General features: G+C 44.0%; 1 long non-coding RNA gene across 2 annotated transcripts; it reads right to left on the reverse strand.

The window, feature by feature from the left end:
* Positions 1–170: 170 nt before the first annotated feature.
* LOC123002135 (uncharacterized) lies at positions 171–26,650 on the reverse strand. Of its 2 annotated transcripts, none has more exons than XR_008956856.1 (4): positions 26,440–26,650; positions 25,686–25,787; positions 16,705–16,914; positions 171–3,020 (listed from the first exon to the last, which is right to left on the reverse strand). It is a non-coding gene; the product is annotated as an uncharacterized LOC123002135 (long non-coding RNA). The 2 variants fall into 2 exon arrangements; XR_008956857.1 differs by having other exon boundaries at positions 26,101–26,650.
* Between the last annotated feature and the right edge of the window lie 82 nt (positions 26,651–26,732).

Below are 26,732 nucleotides of genomic sequence, written 5' to 3' on the forward strand. Positions count from 1 at the left end.
AAAAAAGGAATCCTGGAACACTGTTGGTGGGAATGTAAATTGGTGCAAACACTTTGGGCAATAGTATGGAGGTTCCTCAAAAACCACAAAACAGAAATACCATATAATCCAGTAATTCCACTACTGGATATCTACCCCCCCAAAAAAAACAAAACATTAATTCAAAAAGATATATGCACTCTTATGTTTATTGCTGCATTATTTATTATTGTTGCAGCTATACAATAGCCAAGATATGGAAGCAATGTAAATGCCCATTAATAGATGAACAGATAAAGAAGATATGGTATATATACACAATGGACCCATAAAAAAGAATGAGATCTTGCAACATTTGCAACACCATGGATGGACCTAGAGGGTATTATGCTGAGTGAAACAAGTCAGACATAGAAAGACAAATGCTATATGATTTCACTTACATGTGGAATCTAAAAAAACAAAACAAAGGAACAAACAAAACAGAAATAGACTCATTGATACAGAGAGCAAACTGGTGGTTGCCAGAGGGGAGAGAGCTGGGGGGATGTGAAAAATGGATGAAAGGGAGTAAGAGATATAGACTTCCAGTTACGGAAAGAGTAAGTCATGGGAATGAAAGGTAAGGGTAGGGAATATAGTCAATGATATTATAGTCGGGTTGTATAGCAGCAGACGGCAGGTACACTTGTGGTGAGCATAGCATAATGTGTAGACTTGTCAAATCACTATGTTGTACACTTAAAACTACTGTAACATTGTGTGTCAACTTCAATACACACACACACACACACACACACAGATCGTTGGGTCTCATCCTTAGAGCTTCTTCAATACATTTAGAGTAATGCCTAAGAATTGACACTTCTACCAACTTCTGAGGTGGTGTTGATGCTTCTGCCTTAAGAACCACACTTTAAGAAGCTTAAAAAACAAACAAAAGATGTATGGGATGCCTTCCAGTGTACCAACATACACATAATGGGAGTTGCAGGAGAAGAGAAGAAAGAGAAAGGGGCAGAAAGAATATTTGAAAAAATAATGAGCAAATCTTTCCAAATTTAATGAAATACATAAATCTACATATCCAAGTTGTTAAAGTCACTACATAGAAGTTGAGCCTATGGATGAGAACCCCATCCTGTCTGACAGCTTGATCACAACCTGCTTTGACCCTGAAGCACAGAAACCCAGGCCATGCCTGAACTCCTGCCCCACAGAAACTGTGAGATAACATGTTCAAGCCACTCTGTGTGTGGTTATTTGTTACCCAGCTACAGAAAATTAATAGACATTAAAACCCAAGTCAGTCTGGCTCCCACCGTCTATGCTCCTTGTCCCTTTCCTGATTAGTTAAACGTATTGTGAAACGTGTTAACTGAGGAGTTGGTAGAGATTAGACTTACAGAGTTCCAAGAAGCTCACAGGTCATTAGTCCAGCCCCGAAATGACAAGCAGATCCCCCTCTCCCAAGGGAACATCTAAGAAGGTTGGGATATTGGGGTGCCTGGGTGGCTCAGTCGTTAGGCATCTGCCTTCAGCTCAGGGCATGATCCTGGCGTTCTGGGATCGAGTCCCACATCAGGCTCCCCTGCTGGGAGCCTGCTTCTCCCTCTCCCACTCTCCCTGCTTGTGTTCCCTCTCTCACTGGCTGTCTCTCTCTCTCTGTCAAATAAATAAATAAAATCTTAAAAAAAAAAAAAAAAAAAGGAAGGTTGGGATATTGAGCTAGAAGGCAGCGGCTTGAGTCCCACTAACATTGAGATGATGACTAGGGATAACTATACATAGTGCTTTTAAAGATTTTTTATGATTCTTGGAGATCCATTGATTGGATATTTAATCTCTGTTTTCCTATCATTGTTAGCAGCAAAAACACTGATAAAATTTGAAAGCATTTGTGTGCCTGTTTCAGAGCCTTTGGGACAGGGATGGGGTGAGGAACTTGAGTCTTGTTTATCAGACAACCTCAAACCGTCTCCATTGACTGGGAAAGTGACAGAGAAGTGGATGATCAGCAGGTGACAAACACTTGGAGCAGAATTTTCAAGGCACCAGTTGCCCATCTTGAGGCCGTATCATAATTATAAAATGTTATGATTTATAATTATGGAACTTCAAATGTGAATTGAAGCCTCATACACAAAAGTAACATTATTACATTAACAATACAGCCCTGACTTTCTAGGGCGGTTGAAAGTTCTCATATTTCACTCACTATCTCTGTCAAATCACACTTGTCGCTCATCATATCACATGTTCCAATATTTGATTCAGAGCCATCTGCATTACAATTTGTCACCGTTATAAAATACTTAAGCATAAAAAGGAACTTACTGATCCATGAAAAGTCAAAGGGTACCCAAACGTCCACCAGCTAATGGATAAACAAAATAGAGTATGTTCATACAGTGGAATATTAGTTGGCAATAAAAAGGAATGAAACACTCTATGTGCTGTATCATGGCTGAGCCTTGAAAATATTATGTTAAGTGAAAGAAGCCATCCACCCCCCCCAAAAAAATCCACATATTGTATGGTTCCATATATACTGAGTGTTCCAAACAGGCAAATCTGTAGAGGCCGCAAGTAGATTAGGTGAAGACAAACATGGTCATTGGAGGTGGGTGGGGGGGATGGGGTAACTGGGTGATGGGCATTAAGGAGGGCTCTTGATGTAATGAGCACTGGGTGTGACATGCAACTGATGAATCACTAAACTCTACTTCTGAAACTAATAACACACTATATGTTAATTGATTGAATTTTTAAAAAAGATAGTCATTGGAAAGTCCAAACTCACATTCCACCACCTTAGCAAACCCAGTGAGGGAAGCCACCTTCTTCCAGACGGCAACCAGCAAATCCGGAGTACAGCTCTCACTGAGTCACATACCCATTTCTGAACCAGTCGCAGTAGTCTGCAGGAATATATGCTCGGATTGGCCAAACCTGGGCCACAGGCTCACTTCCGTTGTGGAGAAAGTCTTGCCAGTGGCTCTCAGACTACGGGAACGGAGCACGAGAGAGGAGTGGCTCGCCTAAGGAAAACAACAGTGCTGTTACCACACGAGGTAACAGATGCTAGACAGGCAAAAACAGCACACATCACCTCACCAAACCTACCAGTCTCCTCGACAGAGAATCTCTTCATGAATTAGTGGAGTCAAAACTTTGTAAGGTGCAGAAATCTTTCCAAGTCAGTTCAATTCCACGAACATTCATCTAACGCCTGCCAGTGTGCTAGGGGTGCCTATGCCAGGAAAGGCACAAGGATACAGGTGAGAGACTGAGAACGCAGAGATGAGCGAGACTCAGACCCTCTTCTCACGCTCACAGCCTGATACAGGACTTCTTGAGCTTTATTGTACAAAACAATTTCATCTTAGGGATCTTATTAAAGATGCACATTTCTGAGCCACAATCTAAGATTTTCTGGTTTGGTAGGGGTGGGGTTGGCTCCAGAAATGTCTTTAACTATGCACCTGAGGTGATTATGCTGCATGAGGTCCTGGAGCTACTCTTTATGGGATTCTTGGATACAATGGAGGAGAAAGACATGCAAAAAGGAAGGGACAGCAGCACATCGGAGATTTGGCTCAGGACTAGGGTGAATGCCTGAGAGGCAGGGAGGAAGCAGCATCCTTGTTTAGCTTATAGCATGCATTTTGCACAAGATATGGTTTCCTATAAAGGAAACTACGGGATTACATCCAGCCTACTGTGAATGTTTCTGATTATGATGAGCCTGGGGATATTTGGAAGATGAGAAACCAAGAGTTGGCTTTTGTTCATTTGCTTGTAACAACCCTGTATATTTGCTCTCCTTTAATTCCAGTGAGAATTGTTAGTGATAGTGCGAATGAATTTACCCTTCAGAATCTATCCTACCATGGGCGCCTGGATGGCTCACTCAGTTGAGAGACTGGCGCTTGGTTTCAGCTCGGGTCATGATCTCAGGGTCGTGAAATCGGGCCCCGGGTGGAGCTCTGCGCTTGGGACTCTCTCTCTCTGCCCCTCCCTCCTGCTGGCGAGCTTGCAGGCTGTCTCTCTCTCTCTCTCTCTCTCTCAAATAAATAAATAAACCTTAAAAAAAAAAAGAATTTATCTTACCCTTTAGTACTTCCTTAATTAAAAATCTTTATCCTTCTTTATTTTTTTTATTGTTTCAATGTATCATTTCACCTTTAAAAATAATTTACTGTTAAATACTATTAGGGTTCCATTTAGATTGATTATTTTAATAAGTAAGGAGGTACCTTAACCTTGTTAGATGTAGGTACAGTACCTCAATATATCTGCAGTCTTTTTTATACTAGCGTAAGTGTCTGAGGCTAGAGTTTCTATCACTTTAGGATGTGATAGGCCAATAAAACACACAAGAAAAATTAAAAAGAGGCCAGTTGTGATGGTTTAGAATGTGTCCACCAATTCTTCATAACTCCCTTCAATGGGTGGATCCGAATTTCCCTTCCCTTGAGTATGGGTTGGGCTGAGTGACTCACTTCTAATGAATAAAATATGGCAGAAGTGACAGTATGACTTCTAAGACCAGGTCACAAGAGGCGCTGTAGCCCCTTCCTTATTCTTTCTCTTGGATTGCTTGCTTTGAGAGACTCTAGCTGCCGTGCCATTAGGACACTCTGCAGCACTACAGAGAGGCCGTGTAACAAGGGACTGAGGCATCCAGGTAACAGCCATGTGAGTAAGCCATCTCACATGGATCACCCAAGCTTAGTCGAGCCTTCAGGTGACTGCAGCCCCAGCCACTATCTCCACTGCAGTCTTGTGGACGATGCTGAGCCAGAACCACCTGGCTAAGAAGCTCTCAGATTCCTGGTACTCAGAAGCTGTATGAGATAATACTGTGTGAACCTGTGAAGTTTTGGAACAATTTGTTATGCAGCAGTAGATAACTAATACACTGATAAAAAAGATGCTACCCTTTTGTTTTAAAGTAAAGAACACTTCTTTCAACTATCATTTGTTATCTCCATCATTTTATTTTTTTATGTTTTAAAGATTTTATGTATTTATTTGAGAAAGAGAGAGAGCACACATGAGCAGGGGGAAGAGAGAGGGAGCAGAGGGAGAGGGAGAAGCAGACTCCCCACTGAGCAGGGAGCCAACTCAAGGCTCCATCCCAGGAACCTGGGATCATGACCTGCGCTGAAGGCAGATGCTTAACCAACTGAGCCACTAGGCACCTCTCACCATCATTTTACATAATAAATGATTAAAGCCCTTTAACTTGTTATCGTGCATAATTGTAACATACCAGAGAGTGAACCCTCATGTACTTATCTACCCAGTTCAACAACTATTAGCTCATGGCCAGTCTTATTTCATGCAGACCCCCATCCATCCACCCATTTCCATTGTAAATTATTTTAAAGGAAACCCAGACATCATAACATTTCATCTGTAAATATTTTGGTATGTATCTCCAAAAGATAAATACCCTTTTATTTGCTAAAGAAACTACTTTGTCTTTTAGAGTTTCCCACGATGTGATTTTGTTGATTGCATCCCTGTGATGTCACTTGACCTGTTCCCCTGTCGCTACATACATAATTACACGTAAATTGATCATTTGATCTAAAGCGAAATTTCTCAAGCCCAGCACTATTGACATCTGGGGCCAAATCTTCATGGTGGGGAATCGTCCTATGTCACATTGAAGGTTAAGCAGCGACTCTAGCCTCTAACCATTAGATGCTAGTAACACTCTCTCTCCCGATTGTGACAATCAAAAATATCTCCAGACAATGACAAATATCACTTGAAAGGCAAAAGTGTTGAGAGTCACTGATTTTTACTTGCTGGCTTTTCAGAAGGTATACTTTATAGGTAGGATATGAACTTCTGTCATGAGTCATAAATGTCTAGATGTCTGTTCTTTTTGTGTGCTGACTGCTATCGATGATCATTGCCTACCTCCATTAATTCATTAGGTGATGCAAAATAGTCATATTCTATTTCAATGATTTCTTCTTATTTATTAACTGGAATACTTCCATAAAGAGAAGCTTCCTCCCATCAACTATGTGGTTACCTAAAGTGCAATTCATAGAGGAAAGGTAAGATCCCTTCCTTCATCTCCCAGTTTTCAGAAGAACGGTCTCTGCAAAGATGTCCATTGGGGATTTGCAGGTATATGAGCTGGTGAATTCAAGCACATTTGATGTGTTTCAATCCACTGCAGTTCATATTCTTTTTTTTTTTAAGATTTTATTTATTTATTAGAGAGAGAGAGGGAGCGAGAGAGCAGAAGCAGGGGGAGCAGCAAAGGGAAAAGGAGAAGCAGACTCCCTGCTGAGCAGGGAGCAAGACGCAGCTCCATGAAGGGCTCCACGCAGGGTTCCACGCAGGGTTCCATCCCAGGACCCTGGGATCATGACCTGAGCCAAAGGCAGATGCCTAATGGACTGAGCCACCCAGGCGCCCCTGCCGTTTGTATTCTTAAAAATGTTCCAAGTATCCTCTCTCTCCAGGAAGAGACCATTCAACTTGGCTGCTGAGCCTTTTTGCACGACCCAAGTATTCCCTGATAAATTTCTTGCCTTCTTGGATCACATGATGTTCCAGGCGCAACCTGTATATTTCCTGTGCCTAATCTGGAATCAGCCATTTTTCCAAGAAGCTTGATTTCTTTTAGTGGGAAGTGGTAATTAGAGGCCATAAACTGGGTACTCCTTAGCGACTTTTTTTTTTTTTCTAGGCTTTCTCAGCAGATAGAGCTGGAAAATACTTCTTTTCTTTTTTTTAAGAAAAAATATACTGAGTTCATAGTGGTACTTCCAATTCAAAATCAGGATTTGAGTGAAATTAAATTATAACCTCGTTGTTCTTACGTCTGTACCTCTTTGATTCCATAGCGAAAGTCTTGCTTTCCAGCACCTCCAACATAATTACTCCATTGTTTTCTCCCACAAGACATAAAAAGTAGTCTCAGAACAACAATACTAACACTACCATTGCAAAGCTCTGCGTCAGAACACTAACTCGGTCCCTGATACATGGATTCCTGTTAGTTTCCAATTCAGAAGTTTGCCTTTTTCTAGACATAACCACCAGGTTAGGACTGATGAGGGAGCAGAAGGCTAGCCAAGGACAAAGCAGGAGCTGACACCCTGCAGCCTCCCCCACACAGACACACACTCCTGGGTGGGATATGAGTGACATTCCTCAGGAAGCTCCCAACTGTCTTAACATTCACGCCTTGCTAGAGGGAAAAACAATCTTGACAATGGCAAGGCCTCTGGGATCCTGTGAGTCTTCTTAACAAAAGAAAATCCTTTTGAAACCTTCCTTTTCCTTACCTCCCCCAACCCCATAGTATATCATCAGCCTCCCCTCACAATCCCGGTGCAGCAGCTCTTTCTGCCCATGGGTCTTGTCCCCAAGCTTTAAAAAATCCACCATTTTGCATCAAAGACATCTCAAGAATTCTTTCTTGGTCGTTGGCTCTGGACATTGCCCCACCGAACCTCACCTATATTCCAAAACTACATCAGGACTACATCATATGCTGGGGCCTGGAGCCTGCCCTCTAACTGCAATGATGTTAAAACTACATATGAGGGGGCGCCTGGGTGGCACAGCGGTTAAGCGTCTGCCTTCGGCTCAGGGTGTGATCCCGGCGTTGTGGGATCGAGCCCCACGTCAGGCTCTTCTGCTATGAGCCTGCTTCTTCCTCTCCCACTCCCCCTGCTTGTGTTCCCTCTCTCGCTGGCTGTCTCTATCTCTGTCAAATAAATAAATAAAATCTTTAAAAAAAAAAAAAACAAAAAAAAACTACATATGAGCACAAAGAACAAACTTCCCAAGCCCCATGAAGCATTTCAAAAGTTCTATTCACATCTGAGTTTTAAAAAATTATAAGCTGTATGCAAACAGAAATAACATTATAAGCTATGATGCTATAAAGCTATAATGCTTTATATATATAAGCTACATGCAAATCAAAATAACATTTCTATTTGCCTACTAAAATAAGGCGTATGCATTTTGCTGCCCACCTGATTTTAGGGCTGACCATGCATTTCGCTTTGGCCAGTGAAATGTGAGCAGAAATGGCATGTGTCACTTTCACACTGAAGTTCCTCTTCCCCTTTTCCATGGCGACTGCCATTCTTCCAGTTACTAGATGCTCCATTAGCCTGGGCCCTGGAGTGAGGACAAACAGGATGCAGTAGTCAATCCGCCATGGACATGGAGCCTACGTGAGAAATGAAGTCCAATGCTCTGTCCAACACACAGCCTTCCTGGACCATTCCCAGAGAACAGTCTTCCAGAATCTTCTTGAAAATTTCCATGGGTAGACAGCTTATGTCACATGAAGCAGTGTGCTCTGTTTCCTGACAACTTTAATTGTTCTTTATATATCAGGTTGACTTCATTCATCCTCTTATTGCGATGCATTGCTTCTGTGAGTAAAATTTAATCCCTCTTGCTACAAAGCCCTAATGTCCCACCTTCTTCTCATGGTGAAATAGGCCCAGTTTTTTTGCAGTAATCCTCCATGTCATTATTTCCAGATGATTCTTTACCAGTCACTCACCTCTGGCCCATTCTTCAGTCTATAACCAAGAGGACTATGAATTTGGCATGCAATAGTCTCTACTCCCCTCCCCATCCACCCCTGCTACTTCCCCACGCTGGTTGCTCCTCTAATGGAAGCCCTACCACAGTAAAACAAACCCCTAAAAGACACTTTTGATGTGAAAATTCTCCAAGAGATCAAAACCACATCGAGAAGAATAGCTAATAGTTAGGTCTGGGACTATAACAACAAAAAAGGGACAAATCCCTGAATTTTGCCTTCAGGGAGAATTATTGGAACAATGGGCTTACTGTATAATTCCAGCCCAGTGATTTTTGGGACCAAGCAGTCTGAAACCAGAGAAGGGAAACCAGCTGCAGAGAATTCCAAGAAACATCAACATGTGTGTACTTCTTGGAGGGAAATTTCCAGTGATTTCTGGGAACATTTAGTAACTTCTGTGCTTACATATGTTTGGCGTGTAAAGGCAAGTGCTTACCCCAAAGCTATTCATTCAGGAATTGACACAGTGAGTCTTTATATTTTTGTTTAAAAAAAGTATCCCATATTTTTCCTGATTTATCAAAATACCCCCATGCTGTCATAGAAAATCTGGAAAACGTGGAAAAATATACATAAGTTGCCGTTAATTAGTTATGACAGATACTCATACAATAAAATCATTGCACGTTCAATAGATAATGAATGGCAAAGCTATTACTGGTCGTGTCCGATGTAACAAATTATGGCTCAAAACTATTTGGTTGTGTCCTTAAAATGTAACAGGTTTTAGAATTTTGAAGCTTTAACTCTCTCTTTCTGCTAGAATTACAGAATTTATTTCAATTCCTTGACTTTCCACATAAGGAAATCAAGAATCATAAATCTGATGTCTATTTCATGGCTGACCACATTGTCAAAGAGGTTTCCCAAAGAAGTCAAAGGAGTTTGGCTGTTCTCCGTGGCCCACAGGAAGTATTTACAGTCATTTCAAACTCAACATGTGTAAAAACCGAGGTTTTCCAAGAGACAAAGTAACGCTATGTTTCTGGCTCACCAGACTTACAACATCAGTGACTCTCTCCTTCCCAACGTATTTGGGAAGATAGGAATTCCTCCTTTAAATGCTCTCGAGGATTGCATCCTTTCCTCTTGCATGGTATGCCATTACCTTAGGCCCCATCAACTGGGAGGCTGTTAGGAAGGAGGACCCATTCATGTCCATCCAGCTGCCTCCATCATTCCCTCTAATGCTCTAATGTGTCCTTATGCTTTATCAGTCCTTTTCCCAAAATGTGTGAAACACCTCCTTGCAAATCGAAACTCTTTGGCCTAATGCCATTCATCTAACAGCTATTATCTACTCTGTGCCAGGCCCCATGCTGGCAGGAAGGATACAATGACACACTGAGCAGACCAGCTACCCTGCCCCATGGTGGCACAGTCTAGTGGGGGACACAGATAACAAAGTGAACAACAAAATAAACGTATGACTTATGCCAAGTGCCCAAAGGAAATAACCATGTTGCTGTGCCCAAGAACTATGGGGGGGGGGGATGGTTACTGTTTGCTGGGTGATGTGGAGATTGGTGGGGGTGGGGGCGGTGAGAGAGGAAATGGGGAGATCAATAAAGAGGCTCCTGCTGTTGGGCAGCCGATGATGATGATAATGGTTTGGATTATTGTGGTGGCAGTGAAGAGAGGAGACACAAAGAGGAAGGGGAAGGGGAAGGGTTGGATTGAAGATCACAGCCAGCTTTCTGGTTTAAACAATTGGGTAGTTGGTAAGTACCAGTTCTGAGATGAGGAAGATGAGACAAAAGTAGGTCTGGGAATTGAAAGCAAGAGTCCCAAGGTGGACCTAACCATCTAAGAAGGAAGAGGAACCAGCCCTGGAATCACCATAGTAACAGCCACCGGGGAGCAGGCTCCCATGACCCTCGCCCTAAATCCAGCTGTCCTAGAGAGAATCCAATGCTTTGGGCAGCCAGTGGTCGAACAATCGTCATCTCAGCTGGGGATCCAGCCCAGAACAGCTCTGACCTTGTTCTGTTGAGTCATCTCCTACAGCCTCCAGCTGTAGCCACAATTCTTCTCCAGCAGCACCTGCTCATAACCACCCTCTTCCCCCCGCCCCCCGGCTTGAGCAGGAGAGACAGAGAAGGGGATTTCTTCTGAAGAGTTCCCCATCTAGCAGTGGTACATCCTTTAGACTATCTGTGGAATAGAAAGAAGGGGAACTCCTCCCTCCTATCCTTCCAAGGCTGGGATCCCTTCCAAGAGGAAGCATTGCCCCCCACAATTTCCTGTCAATCAGGAGAACGTGGATCTGCCTCTCTCTGATCTGGAAGGGGCATTCTACCTGCTACAAGCAGAGGAAGGCAAAGTCTGGTCACCGCCATCTTGAGACTGAATCCTGGCATACTGTCCAGACCAGCGTTGGGGGCTAGGGCCTGTCCCATGGGTGCAGGGCTTCCGGCTGGATGGCTCCCTGCCCCAATCCAGGCAGTTCTCCTTGGACAAGGTGAACCAGATCTGTCTCCCTGGCAGTCACACGTGTTGTGTGGCCTGTGGAACCGGCTCCTGGCTGGCTGCTCTCACCCCAGCCATCAGGTGAGGCCCTTAACTTCCCGGAGAGAGACATTACCTCTAGGGCTGCTGGCCTTATCATTTAGGCTGCCCAGAATGTGCAAAGTGTTCTCTGAGGCCCAGTATTCAGTCTACTCAGAGACCACAGGTTCTGCCTGTAGGTGGGGCAGGCTCAGTTCTCCTGCTTCCAGGGGACAGCTCCTTTATGCCCAGAGCAGCCCTTCATCCCAGACTGGAAGAGGGGACATCAGACAAAGACAGGAACCTCAACACTGGCCACCTGACATACGCCTGCTTGGTGCTTCCAGCCTCCTGGCCACTGACTCCATCTAGAGGTAGCTGTGGGCCAACCCCTCATCATGAGGACCATCAAACCTGGGCGGGGGGGGGCGGTGCTGGGCAGATGCCTTTGCCTGCGGTTGTACCAGGAGCGGGCCATGAAGTCCTAAACTTGCGTGGCCTTCCACCTAATGACTTTTGAACTTGATTGTTCAAAGAATGAAAAGAAAGGAAAAGGAGAATTGTATTTTCTCACATTCCTTTGAAGCATTTCCATCTGCTTTACACTGGGTCACTCAGTAGTTATTTCTACTTGATAGTTATTGTCCCTAATTTGTGTGATGCCTTTAAATTGTGCCTTCCCTGGGCACCTGACTGGCTCAGTTGGTAGAAAATGAGACTCTTAATCTTGGGGTCATGAGTTCAAGCCCCACATCAGGCGCGGAGATTACTTAAAATAAAATTAAAAATAAAAGTAAATGAATTGGGCCCTTCCAGTAAGATTGAGACTATGCTCCTTTGTGTTCACCACTCTCTCCTCCGTTTGCCTAGAGCTAAAAGGGCAGCAAACCCCACCCCTGGTTCCCTGCAAAGGAAAACAGCTCAGCCCCTAGCTCTGGCCTTGCCTGATAGTCTTTCCTGGCCCCATGCCAGCCCTATCAGTTATTTGCACATGGATGCCCCTGGGGGGCAAGAGGGAGGCTGGAAGGGGGAGGAAGGGTTGTCTGTGGGGCCCCTGTCCCTTAGGAGAATGAAGTACTCAGCCCAGGAGGAAGACTCAGTGTTCTAGACTTTGGATTGTAAGGGAAGCGATTTTGAAAAGGTTAACCATGGTGGCGCCTGGGTGACTCAGTCAGTTAAGCAACTGAATCTTGATCTCAGCTCAGCTCTTGATCTCAGGGTCTGAGTTCAAGGCCCTGTTGGGCTCCATCCTGGGTGTGGAGCCTACTTAAAAGGTTAACCTGCAGGTATATGACAGTCCATAAAGAAAACAGGTGAGGACTACCAGAAATTACAGCATGGCTCCACCCTCTTGCTGAAATGGCATATTCTTTTGAATGCTTTGGGTAATTTCACAACACTGAGTGCTCGCTAGGAGCAGCTTTCCATCATTGAGGATGGAAATGAGGGTAATCAGGAATATCCTTCCCGTCTGTACTGCCAGCTCAGATCTCCTCTGTGACCAGCCTCTTTCCCCTTGCCAAGTCCTCATCCCGTCAGAAATCAATTTATTCATGCAAGTGGGACAATGGTCGGCAAATTGAGCAGGAAAAAAATAATAATAAATTCAATTACGCAGCATCTGAGGCTTGAATTCCAGTAAAACAAAACTTCCCGTCTTCCTCCTCCCACTCACGCGAAAGCATTTACGTTGACACAGCGCTATCTGCTGGCATCCTGGACCAGTGCAGCTCATTTCCCTCATTCAGAACACAGGGAGACGTCCATGAAAGCATGGCCACCCTCCTGTCTAGTGTGGTGGTTAAACTTGGCACAGGTCAGAATCATCTTGGGAATTCATTCATTCATTCATTCGTTCGTTCGTTCATTCGTTCATTCGTTCACTCATTCATTCATTCGTTCATTCATTAATTCATGGTTTTATTTATTTGAGAGAGAGTGTGCACAAGCCGGGGGAGGGGCAGAGGGAGAGAGAGAGAGAGAGGGACAAGCAGACTCCCCCCTGAGCAGGGAGCCTGATGTGGGGCTGAATCCCAGACCCTGAGATCATGACCTGAGCCAAAGTCAGATACTTAACCAATTGAGCCACCCAGGTGCCCCTTGGGGCATCTTTCAAATGGAGACTCCTATAGGCTTTGTCCTGCATCAGTTCTGAGTTGGTGGGTCTAAGATAGGTCCCAGGAACACCTGTATTTTAAACAAACTTCCCAGGTGACTCTTAAGCAGGGAGTCCATGAATTGCATTTTGAGAAAAACTAATGATGGAGAAGTCATAGTGCAATCTACTCTTACAATGTAATCTGGTAAATGCCACAAAGTATGGATAGAGTCTGCTGGGGACACAGAGAAGGGACATCTAATCAGACTCGGGAAGAGACTAGAAAAGCTTCCCAGAAGGTAAGACTCTAGACAAATAGAAGTTGACAAGATGAAGAGGGGAGCAGAGGATCCAGAGAGAGGGCGCGGCAAACACAGAGGCAAGAGGGCATGAAACCGCACACAGGTTGTGTGGGAAGCTGGAGCCAAGTGTGGTTGAGAGTCCGGCCCTGCCCTCCTCTGACACTTACTGTGTGATCTTAATTCTTCCCTAACCTCACTGTGCCTTGTGTTTCATCTGTAAGATAGGGACCATAATAGTATCTACCTCACAGGGTTGTTGTGATGATTGAATATATTAACACATGCAAAGTATTTAACAAAAGTGCCTAGCACATAGTAAGATTCACTGGACGTTAGTTATTATTTATTGTCAGACTACTAACTGATGGGTACACTGAGCCATTGCTCCCAATGCTGCGCTCTCTGTTTTCGAATTGTACGGCCAGGAGTGCCTGGGTGCCTCCGTCTGTTAAGCCTCTGACTCTTGATTTTGGCTCAGGTCATGATCTTGGAGTCATGAAATTGAGCTCCGTGTCAGGCTCCTCACTGAGTGTGGAGCCTGGTTAAGATCCTCTCTCTCTCCCTCTGCCCCTCACCCCCAGCACTCTCTCTCTCTCAAAAAAAAAAAAAAATTTTTTTTTTTAGAATTGTACATCCATGTCCTTTGCTAAGTAACTTTGCAGCACCTCCCACTAGCACAGAGTGGGTTCCTCTCTTCGGCATTCATGCCTTGATCTGGCCAATGCAGTGTGGTGAGACTGGGACCCAGGCAGAGGCTTTAAATGTGCTTGTGAGGTTTGGCTTGCTCTTTTGTGCTTATGCAATTCACCAGCCCCGACCTCGCTGGCCGCTGGGCCTGGAATGATGAAGACCACAGAGCAGACCTGGGCTAGACCTGCAGCCTCAGTTTAGAGGAATGGGGGGCAGTCAACCCACAGGCTTGTGAGCAAGAAAATGGCTGTGCGTCACAGATGTGAAAGCTGTTGTTACAGAGCGTTATTGAAACAACTGCAGATACACTAATGGAGGAAAACATTTTCTGGCCAATTTTTTTACACTTATTCAAAGACTCTGATATCTCTCTACTAAGCTCCTCGAACTAGGCAGCGTGAGCTGCCCAGGGATCCTAGATCTCTGACAGTACACCAGGCCTTCTCAGCCTTTGTTTTTGTTTTGTTTAAGATTTAATTTATTTATTTGAGAGAGAGAGCACGAGTGGGGGAAAGAGACAGAGGGAGAGGGAAGCAGAGTCCATGCTGAGCAGTGAGCCCGACGCGGAACTCCACCGGACTTGATCCCAGGACCCTGAGATAATGGCCGGAGCAGAAGTCAGCTGCTTAACAGACTGAGCCACCCAAGCATCCCTCAGCCTTTGTTAAGAGCAATCAATATAGAGGTTTCCCAACTTGTAGACACTGAGGGGTGACTTTGGGTGTCTTCAGATCCATGAGAAGAGAGGTACTGAGCCGGAAAAGTGGCAGATGCTCAACCCACTTCTGCTTATACCCTTCCTTCCCCTTGGCCAAACTCAGTTCATGGCCCTGACCACAGAGTGACCCAACAAAGCTAAATTTAATTATATGCTTGAAACAGAAGTGGGCCCAACCTGACCTCCAAACATCCTAAGAGCAGCAGTATTCCCAAGGCCATTAGCTTTGTGGAAAGGACCTACAGGAGTGGTCAGGGAATTCTTGGGTCTTTGTTCATTCCTTAGTTGTACCTGATAATCCTGCTTTATTCTAGACAGCAGAGTGGAGAGAGCACTGGGTCAGGAGCCAAAAAAAATTGCTCTGCTGCCTACTTGGCTGACGTGGCGTAAATCACTTAAACTGTCTGTCTCTCAGTTTTCTGTCTGTAAAATGGGGATGATAGGACCTGCCCTCCAACCATTCCTTAGCTGTTGTAAGGATAAAATGAAAAAGTGCTCAAAACTGTAAAGTGAGGGTTGCCTGGCTGGTTCAGTTGGTTGAGTGGGACACTCGAGCTCGCAGTCATGACATCCAGCCTCACGTTGAGGGTGGAGATTACTTTAAAAATAAAAAAATAAAATAAAATAAAATAAAATAAAATAAAATAAAATAAAATAAAATAAAATAAAATAAAATAAAATAGGGGCGCCTGGGTGGCTCGGTTGGTTAAGCATCTGCGTTCGGCTGAGGCCATGATCTCACGGTCCTGGGATGGATACCCAGCTTGGGCTCCCCTTCAGCGGGGAATCTGCCTCGCCTTCTGCCCCTCCCCCTGCTCGTGCTCACACTTTCTCAAATAAACTTTAAAAATCTCTAAAAAAGTAAAATGTACATATATATTTTTTTAAAAACTGTAAACTGAAATCTAAATGCTAAGTCCTATCACCTGGAGCTTCATGGGGGCTGGGGGGCTGGGCGGGAGCGGGAAGCTGCGGGAACAGCACCTCCTTCCGCGCGTCGCAGGAACTGCAGCACCCGGGGGCGCAGCCTCGACCGGAGGGAGGAGCCTGAGGCTCAGGCGGCACCGAGCTTCCCCGACTTGAGGTTCCCTCCGTTAGCTGCGTTAGGACTTTCCTCCCGGGTTCAGTTGTACCTCTCGCTCTCCCTTCTCTCGGTCTGACTTCAGTCTGGGCCCGGGGTCGGCACCGCCGCGGAGAATCCTCCACCCGAGCTGTGATCGTTCCTTACCCGGTGTCGGGATGCATTCCTCACGGGGCGCCTTTGGGCGGGGGGGAGCTCCTGAGACGTTTAGCACACATTCGGTTCTAGCAGAGGGCATCTTTAAACGTTTCTTTTGGTTTGGTTTGGTTTGGTTTGGTTTGGTTTGGCTTTTGCTCATCAGTTAGTGCTTGCTGAGAAATCAGTATTCCTCGCCTGCTGCACCACAAAGGTTGAGTGAATTAGAAGCCCGGGGCAAAACTGCAAAGACTGTTTGTCTTGGGGGTCCTTTTCTGTACAGGGTTTTTTGTTTGTTTTGTTTTTGTTTTAAGCACCAAGAGCCTAGGACCAGGTTGTTCTCGAAACCCTTCCCATGACATGCAGATCCTCACGGTGCCCCAAGGCATCACAGTTCTAACTACTAGGACTAATTGGAGTTATTAACTTTTTAAAAGTTATTTGCTACACGATAGTATCTGAATGTGCTAACAGGTTCGCCTCTTAATAGCAGTCTGTGGACTCTTGAGGCAAAGGTGGGGAAGCGGGGAGAGAGGAGAAGAAAGAGAATTTCAATTTCAAATAAAAAGAGTTGCCTAAAGAGATTATCTGTAGACCTAGACTTACATGTACAGGACGATGGGGCACCCATCGCGAAGAGCCTCAGCGCCTGCTCTGAGACAGCCGCGATCACCCTTGGCTGCGGAGGAGAGTAAGGCTCAGCAAGGTGAGGAGTTCGCTCAGGTCTGTAGAACCGGGCCCAGGACTCGGCTCTTGGACTTTGCTCCTCATCCTGCGGTAGGGAATATCCGATGAGGCAGACGTTGCAAATACAGACTGAAAAGAGATACGGATATTTAAAAGAATTGTTCGCAGATTTTAATTTTCCTTTTTTTATGACTATTATTATTATTTAGTATTATTTGCTTGATTTGTTTTGCAGCAATCTTTAAGATCCTCGTCTCCTGCTCACTGGAAGGCAGACTCAGCTTTGCTGTGTTCACCGTTCTAAAACCAGACCTGACCTTCTGTAAATACTAATTGAAACAAACAAAAATGAATCAATCAATATGAATAACAAAAAGGCGATGTTATCAATTATGCCTCAATAAAGCTGAAAAAAATGGGCTGAGAAAAATCCACTGTCAATTTTTTTTAAGTGATTTTATGTTAAATTGGATTTGTTTTATTCTTAATATGAGATGGGGATAAAAATTATATAGGTTCGTTACATTTTTTTCAAATGAAACAGAAAAGTGAAACAAAAAAATTAACACATGACACCCATTAGGACCGCACGCACACAGAAAAGAGGCACGTGAGGACAGAGTAAGAAAGTGGCCTTGTGGGGCGCCTGGGTGACTCAGGTCAGGATCTCAGGGTCCTGGGATGGAGCCCCGCTGTCTGCCCAGCAGGGGGTCCACATCTCCTTCCCCCCCCAACTTCATGCTCTCTCTTTCAAATAAATAAAATCTTAAAAAAAAAAAAAAAGTGCCATGTGCAAGCCCAGAAGAGAGCTCTCACCAGACACCAGTCCCGATGACGCCTTGATCTTGGACTTCTAGCCTCCAGAACTGTGAGAAAATAACAAGTGAAGCAGCTCAGATTATGGCATTTTGTTGCGGCAACTGGAGCAGACCAACACAGGATATATGTCTACATTTCTCTTGAGTAAATGGTAGACATGCATTTAACTTTACAAGAAATTGCCTAACTGTTTTCGAGAATAGCTGTATCATTTTGTGTTGTCATCAGCAATGTAGGAGAACTGTATCCTTACATCCTCGTCAATACTTGCTGTTACTTGGTGGGTTTTTTTTTTTTAATTTAATTTAATTTAATTTAATTTTTATTTCTTAAGATTTTTATTTATCCATTTGAGAGACACAGAGCACGAGTTGGGGGAGGGGCAGAGGGAGAAGCAGACTCCCCACTAAGCAAGTAGCCTAATACGAAGCTCAATCCCCAGACCCTGGAATCATGACCTGAGCAGAAGACAGACGCTTAAGCGACTGAGCCACACGGGCGTCCCAATATTGAGTGTTTTATGCATAAACACGGTATGTTTAACCATTTATTTAGGTCTCTATAATTTTTCTTGGAAATATTTTGTAGTTTTCAGTATTCATTCTTTGTACTCAATTTGTTAGAATTACCCCTAAATATTTTTTTATTTTAATATTACCACAAAGGGAATTTTAAAAACTTTTTATTTGTATTTGTCTGTTGCTAGTGCATAGAAATCCCATTGTTTCTCTGTGTTTGATCCTGACTGAATCTTGTAACTGGAACTCATTAGTTCTAGTAGCTTTCTTGTAGATTTCCTTAGGATTTTCTATATACATGCTCATTTTTTAAAAAGATTATTTATTTATTTATTTATTTGAGAGAGAGAGAGAGCATGAGCAGGGTGAGTGGCAGAGAGAGAAGCAGGCTCCCCACTTAGCAGGGACCCCGATTCCGGACTCGATCCCAGGACCCAGGGATCATGACCTGAGCCGAAGGCAGATGCTTAACCAACTGAGCCAGCCAGGCGCCCCTACATGTTCTCATTTTAACAGTACCCCACAGGTCTACATGCATAGGTATTACAGTAATGTCTTAGAGATGTATCACTCCAATGGATCATATTTTATTTTTTTATTAATCAATTAATTAATTTTTGTTTAAATCTTGGGAAACATTTAGCATCAGTATAAAAAAGCCTTCCTCAGGGCACCTGGGTGGCTCAGTCGGTTGAGCATCCAACTCTTGGTTTTGGCTTAGGTCATGACCTCAGGGTCGTGAGATAGGCTCCAAGCTAGCAGAGTCTGCTTGAGATTCTCTCCCTTTTCCTCTCCCTTCCTCTCTGCCCCCTTTTCCACACCCCGGGCTCTAAATTAATTAATTAATTAAATCTTTTTTTAAAAATTTATTTATCTATTTGAAAGAGAGAACGAGAGGGAGCACAAGCAGGGGGAGCAGGAGAGGGAGAAGCAGGCTTTTCATTGAGCAGGGACCCCAATGCCAGGTTCGATCCCAGGACCTTGGGATCATGACCAGAACCAAAGGCAGACACTTAACCAACTGAGCCACCCAGGCACCCCTAAATAAATAACATCTTTTTTTTTTTTTAAAAGCTCTCCTCTTTGTTTTCGTTCTCCCCTCTGAATGCCATTACATGGCATTTCATTATACCCGTGAACCACACTTGAGTTGACCAGTGAGTACCACTTTAAGGGTTTTTTGTTGTTGTTGTTGGGGGGGGGGGTTGTTTTTTAATCAGGAAGGCAACTTTCTCTTTTCTTTCTTTTCTTCTTTTTTTTTTAACCTTTTGACTGCCTTCTCTCATTTCTCGTACTCTCCACCCTTGCCTCTGGCAACCACCGCCAATCTGTTTTCTCTATTAGCTTGGCTTTTTGTTGCTGTTGTTGTTTGAGATTGCCCATAGCAGAGAGAACATACAGTATTTGATTTCACTTAGCATAATGCCCTCAAGGTCCATCTGCACTGTGGCAAATGGCGAGAACTCATTCTTTTCACAGCTGAATAACATTCCATGGCATACACCACAATTTCTTTATCAATTCTTCCATCAGTGGACACGTAGGTTGCTTCCATATCCTGGCTACTGTAACTAATACTGCAGTGAATATGAGGGTGTGTATAACTTTTCACTCTAGTGCTTTTGTTTTCTTCTGACAAAAACCCAGATGTGGGGTTGCTGAATCGCACGGGAGTTCTAGTTCCAATATTTTGAGAAACCTCCATAGTGCACAGTGTTTTTCATAGTGGCTGCATTGACATTCCCACCAATGGGGCACAAGGGTTCTCTTTTCTCCAACTCTCTGCCAATGTTTGTTATTTCTGGTCTTCAGCCATCATCATATAGCCATTCTGACAGGTGTGAGATGGTATCTCATTGTGGTTTTGATTTGCATTCCCCTGATGATTAATGCTGTTGAGCGTCTTTTCATGTACCTACATGTTGGCCATCTGTAGGTCTTTGGGAAAATGAAATACCATTGCATGAATAGACTTCATTTTATTTATCCATTCATCTGTTGAAGGAGGTTTGAGCTGCTTCTACCTTCTGGCTATTTTGAGCAATGTTGCTATAAACATTCATGTACAAGTTTTTGCATAGACATAAACCTTCGTTTCCCTTGGGTATATACCCAGGAGTGGAATTGGGCTAAATTGGTGTTTAGTTGAGAAATTGCCAGATTATTTTTCAAAATTACTGTACCATTTTATACTTCCACCAGCAGTGCATGAGAATTCCGGTTTCTCCACATCTTCACCAACACCTGCTGTGATCTGACTTTATTTTAACCTCCTCCTTACTTTTCAATTTTTCTTTTTCCTTACCTCCTTCACTTGCTTCCCTATTTCCTCTCCTCCCTTGCACAAATCATCAGAATTTCTAATATTACGGACACCCTAAAATAGTTCCACCAAGGAGGCCTTTCCCCTGTGTTTTCTTCGATCCTAAACTCCTCTTCCATTAAAATCGCTATTGGTCTCTAAACCCACATTTCTACTATCTTTGAATTTCTAATCCTTAGCAGCCAACCCCCATCTAAATGCATTGTACTCCATCAGTGTTTCTAAGGATCTCAGGGTTTGAAAGAACCTTAAAAGTTCCTAATCTAATTCATTTTGTTTAATGAAGGATGGAGGTAGAAAGAAGACTGAATAAAAAGAATGTGCGAAACAAGAAAAGAGGGAAGCAGAGAGAGGGGAAGAGAAGGAGGACCGAGTATACACCTGACATTTTACATACATCATCTTATTCGAATCTCACAATGACCCCATAGATTGGTGTTATCCTCCCCCTGTTTCATAAATGAGGTTACTGGAGCTAAGAGAAGTTAATTATTTTGTTCAAGGTCCTTCAGCTTGTGAGAGTCAAATTTAGCTGCCTGCAACTCCAAATCCTGGGATCCAAGAAACTCTTGAATTTCAAGGAGGAGGATTACCCTCAAGGGTGTATGATGACCTTTTCCCTTGGTCCTGGGACAGACATGCCCTGGATGGACCACAGCTTTGGAAATGAGGGGGCATTATTAGGAGAATAACACAGTGTCTTATTTCTGAAAGGAGTCAGCGCTATGATGGGAGTAGTTTTGTCTGAAAGGGCAGGTGATGCCTCAGGCGAGGAGAACATAGGCTAGGAAATTGGCCAAGGTTATGGTATTTGTCACCTGGAAGGAATGCCAAAGTTAGATATGTGAGATAGTATGGAAAATTCCAAGCGAAAACTTCAGAACATGGGTTACCTCAGTACCAAAGGAAGCTACTCATATTTCTGCAAGCTATTCAAAGAGCAGTAGCAATTTATAAAAATAGACAGAACAAGGTCATTACACAACCAAGTTCATTTGTTTCATTTTGCCTTTGACTTCTAGGGGTTGCTTCTGAAAACATTTTTAAAAATTACGTCTGGGGGTGCCTGGGTGGCTCAGTTGGTAAGGCATCTGACTCTTCATTTCGGCTCAGGGTGGTGATCTTGGGGTTGTGAGATGGAACCCCGTGATGGGCTCCCTGCTCAGCAGGCAGTCTGTTTCTCTCCTGATCCCTCGCCCTGCTCGCTCTAGCTCTCTCTCTCTCTCTCTGTCTCATTTTCAAATAAATAAATAAATAAATCTTAAAAAAAAAAAAAAAGTCTTGTTGCAGAGTTAACAAAGTCAAATCTATAAACCATAACCAGAGAAGTCTGATCTCAGGTGCCTGGGTGGCTCAGTCAGTTAAGTGTCTGCCTTCGGCTCAGGTTACGATCCCAGGGTCCTGGGATCCAGCCCTGCATCAGGCTCTGCGCTCAGTGGGGAGTCTGCCTCTCCCCCTGCCTCTCCAATAGCTCGTGTGCTCTCTCTCTCTCAAATAAATAAATTAAAAAAAAATTTTTTTTTTTTGAAGAGAAGTCTGATCTCCATCTCTGTCTCTCTGCCCCTTTCCCTCCTCCCCCTAGAGGTAATGGGGTTTTTGTTGTGCTTTGTTTTGTTTTTTTACAAACTCACAACCCTGAAATCAAGACCTGAGCTGACAGGTGGTGATGGCAGGGTCATGGGTTGGAGCCTTGCATTGGGCTCCATGCTCAGCAAAGAGTTGGCTTGAGATTCTCTCTCCCTCTCCCTCTGCCCCTCCGCTTGTGCTCTCTCTCTCTGAAACAAATAAATCTTAAAAAAAAGAAAGAAAGAAAAAGAAAAAAGACCTAAGCTGACATCAAGACCTGCGGTGAGATCAAGAGTCAGACACTTAACCAACTGAGCCACCCAGGAGTCCCTGGGGTGTGGTTTTTCCCCCATACTTTAAAAAAAATATATTTGTCAGAGAGAGAGAAGCACAATCAGGGGGAGCAGGAGGCAGAGGGAGCGGGAGAAGCAGGCTCCCCAGTGAGCAGGGAGCCCGATGCGGGACTTCATCCCAGAACTCTGAGATCATGACCAGAGTTGAAGGCAGACGCTTCACCGACTGAGCCACCCAGGTGTCCCTTCATTTGTTCTTTTAACTTTGTTTTTATCTATTTCCTTTTTTTAAAAAGTAATCTCAATGACCAAGGTGGGACTTGAACTCATGACCCTGAGACCAAGAGTCGCATGCTGTACTGACTGAGCCAGCCAAGCACCTCTTATCTATTTTTTACAAAATATAAGGTATATTCATCTCTTCTTCCCACTCTAGTTAAATGGTAGTTTATTACCTTCAGTTTTGCCACCTTGCTTTTTTCCACTGGAGATCATGTCCTAGCAGTATACAGAGGTATTTCTTCCTTTTTTTTGTGAATGTGTGTTTATAGCTCTTGCCTATTTCCCACAAGGTGACGGTTTTCCTTTTCTTCTCCATCTTTTTAAGCCCTTCATATATTAGGGATGTTTACAGTGATGGGCTGGAGGGGGCTAGTGGCAGCTTACAAGTGCTGATTGTTAAATCGTCAGGAATTCTGTGACCAAGTTGATGCCACATCGGTACAGTTGAGCGCATTTTGGGAATTTAAAATCTGTTCTGGTGGGAATATTTACACCACGGTGATGGGCAAATCCTGTGAATCAGGAAGTCCTCCTTGCCTTCTAGGACACAACCACTGGACATCAATCTCCTCTAAGTTGGAAATATTTTTTCCCAGGTTTTAACTTGTCTTTTTGTTTTGCTTATGATGTGTTTTGCTATGCAAAAATTTTATTGTCGCTGTTGTTTTGGATAATGCAAATTTCAGTCTTTTCCTTAATTGCCTCTGGATTTTGAGTTTGGAAAATTTCTCCAATCCTTCCATGACAGAGGCATCCGCTCGTAGTTCCTTCTAGTACTTATATAGCTTTATTTCTTTAAAAAAATTTTTAACATCTTTGACCCATTTGGAATTCATCTTGTGTGGAGAAACAGATATGATTGTCTGGCTATCCATTTACCCCCATACTATTTTTGAAGAGCACCTTTTTCTTCCACTGATTTGAGATGCCAACTTGATCACATATTAAATTTCCAGATGCAATTATTTTCAGATCTTTCTACTTTGTTTCTTTTATTAATCTATGTATTCATGTCCCAATACCTTAATCTTATTATACAGGACTTATCATGTTTTAATAACTGGTAGGGCTAGCCTCTCTTCATTTTCTTCTTTCTCGGGGCTTTCCCAAATATTCTTGCTTATTTAATCATCCACGTGAGCGTTATAATAAAATCGTCTTAACCCTAGGCTCCTTCTTCGATTGTTTCTGCCAAGTGTTAAAAAAAATATGGCCTTGTATTTTCTGACGTGTGACTCTTCTGGTCTGTACCCCCACTTTAGTCGAGACCTTCTCTTTCTTTCCCCCTTGATGTCCTTGTTCTAGATAATTTGAATTCTACTTCCGGACGTTTCCTCGCAGAGAAAGCATTTTGTAAATGTCATCTAGCACTTTATGAAGTCACTAATTCTGTTGCTAAATGGCTATGGGATTTAGAATAAAACCATTTCCAGATTTTTTCAGCTATACACTGTAAATAAAAAAACATTCTATTTCATAGGGGTTTTGTTTTGTACAATTAGAAATCATTTTCAGTCCGTTCTCAATCACACCTATCAGCAGAACTGGACCCCCGTAAGCACTCCCTCCGTGAAACCTCTCCTCCTCAAACTCCCTGTTTCTTCCTCAGCCTCCAAATGGTGGAGAGCCCCAGAACTCAGATTTCAGACCCCTTCTCCTCTCATCTAAACTCACTCCCTAAGTGAGTTTATACTATGTTGAGACTCTAAATGAGGACCCCTGAATTTTATATCTCCAGCCTGGACCTGCACTACGTCCTCAAAAATTTGTACCTCTAACCGCTTCCTTATCAACTCTCGGATGTCTCAAAGGTGTCTCCAATTTAACCTACCCCAAAACAACTCTGATACTCTCCCCAAACCTGTTTCCCTTACAGTCTTCCCAATCTCAGTTAATGACACTTCTGTTCTCGTAGCTGAGGGAAAAACTTTTTGTCCACTCCCGAATCCACAAAGCCCTGGGTTCTCTCATGTGACCACAGGTGGCAGTTCAGCACGAAAAGCTGGAATGACTGGGACAGCTGGGTCTCTCTCCACACTGGTCTGTCTAGGGCTTCTTCAGACCCTGGCTTGGGCGGGATTCCTAGAGGGCAGGCCCCAGCATACAATCTCTTCTTGATTTACAGCTTCTGATGTACCCGTATGAGCTCAGTGTCTCTACCACTGGAGCCAGGGAAGCAGTGAGGAACTGGCCCCAGGAATGCCTGTGTATGGTGAAATGACTTTGCGGGGGCCCCGCCGCCAGATCCCCCACATCCCCCACAGTTGGGCAGTTACTTACTCATTTGTAATCAACAAACCTTAGCAACGCAGCAGTTAAGTTGGCAGCTTTGCGGGGCCTGTTGATGTGACCACAACACTCAGCTCTTCCTCCCCAATGACAGGATGATTCCTCAGCTATTTTGTCTAAAGGCTTGTTTCTAAGGCAATTTCCCTCAGGATTTTCTTTCAGGGCTCTTTTGCAGCTAAAAGCTCACATGTCCCCGGCTTTGGGAATTAGAAGTTCTTTCTCTACACATTCAGGTTTCCTAGTGTTTCACAACTTGTACCTGCCCAGACTTTTCCCTTCTTTTGTTAGTTCTGTTTCATACATTTTCCAATCCATTCATGCCTGGTTTTTTTCTTACATAATCCCTTCCTTTGATTTCCTGGGGTTATTTTCATGTCCTTTTTCTAACTACACGAATTGAATGTTTAATTCATTTGTTTTCATTCTTTCTTAATCATGAATATTACAAGCTATTAAATTTCTTTTTTTTATAGATATTAACTTATTTATTTGAGAGAGAGGGAGAGAGAGACGGACAGGAAGAGAGAGAGCACACAAGCGAGCATGAGGGGGCAGGGAGCCCAACTCGGAACTCAATCTCAGGACCCTGAGATCATTACCTGAGCCCAAGGCAGACGCTCAACCAACTGAGCCACCCAGGCAACCCCAAGCTATTAAATTTCTAGGTACACTGCCTTCTACCTGTTAAATCCCCCCATCCAGTCACCCAGCTCAGATACACTTACCCTGTAGCTGGCATTGTACTTTACACACATTATTTTTACAACCCATACTAATCTTCAATGCCCATTTTACATATGAAATACGCACTCAGATGTCTGTCTTGGGGCGCCTGGCGGGCTCAGTCAAAAGAGCATGCAATTCTTGATCTCAGGGTTGTGAGTTCAAGCCCCACATTGGCTGTAGAGATTACTAAAAAAAAAAAAAAAAAAGTTTTTAATTAATTATTTTAAAAAATGTCTGTCTTGTGTTTCTATTCCTGGGACATTTGAACATTCAGTTTGAAGGCATTCCCCTAGCCTGTGCCCCTCTCACTGTATCTTCTATTTCAATACTCACAGCAAATGCCAGTTCTTCAGAGTAAAGTTTAGTAAAGCACCGACCCCCTGATCTAAAACAGCCTCCCTCCACACTTTCGCACATTCTATTTTATTTTGCTCATAGCACTATCTCAAATTATCTTGTTCATTTGTTTCCTTGCGATGATCTGCCTCCACCACTTAACTTTAAACTCCAAGGAGTAGACATTGTTGTCTTGTTCAACACTGCATTCCTGGGGCTCCTCGGAGTACCTGGCGCGCAGTAGGCGTAAGTAAATCTTTATGGAATCAATGCATTGTCGAAAGCAAATAATGCAGCTCTTAGAGGATGCGGCACTTCGAGACTCTGCTGAGTAAAATCAACAGCTACTTTTGAATCTGAAAGTGTGATCCTGGGACGTAAGAGGCATCCCTCCATAGATGTGCCTTAGAGCAGCTCACTCAATTTCAGCTGGGTGTCCCCTCCTGTGAGAAGAGGAGGAAATGATCATAGTCACCGTGATTCTGCACAGATACAAACGTACCTCACAAACCAGCGTGAAAGCAAGAGAGGAGGAGGAGAGGTCGCCCAGCAGCACAGGGGGCAGGGAAGTGAAGGCTGGGGGGAGGAGGAACGGTCTGGTGACCCGGGATTGGTGGCGAGGGGGCGCAGGGCTTGGGAGTGGCGAGAGGGAGCGCCTGGGCGGGATGGGGTGGACCTGAGGGAGCCGGGGGGCATGAAGGGGGCGCTGAGGAAGCCTCCAGGGCCCGCGGCGGCGGGGGGCGACGAGGGGGCGCGGAGGGGCGCGGGCGGGGGTCTCTGACGCCCTGGCTAGGG

Source organism: Ursus arctos, unplaced genomic scaffold (genome assembly GCF_023065955.2).
Source record: "Ursus arctos isolate Adak ecotype North America unplaced genomic scaffold, UrsArc2.0 scaffold_33, whole genome shotgun sequence".
Lineage (NCBI taxonomy): Eukaryota > Metazoa > Chordata > Mammalia > Carnivora > Ursidae > Ursus > Ursus arctos.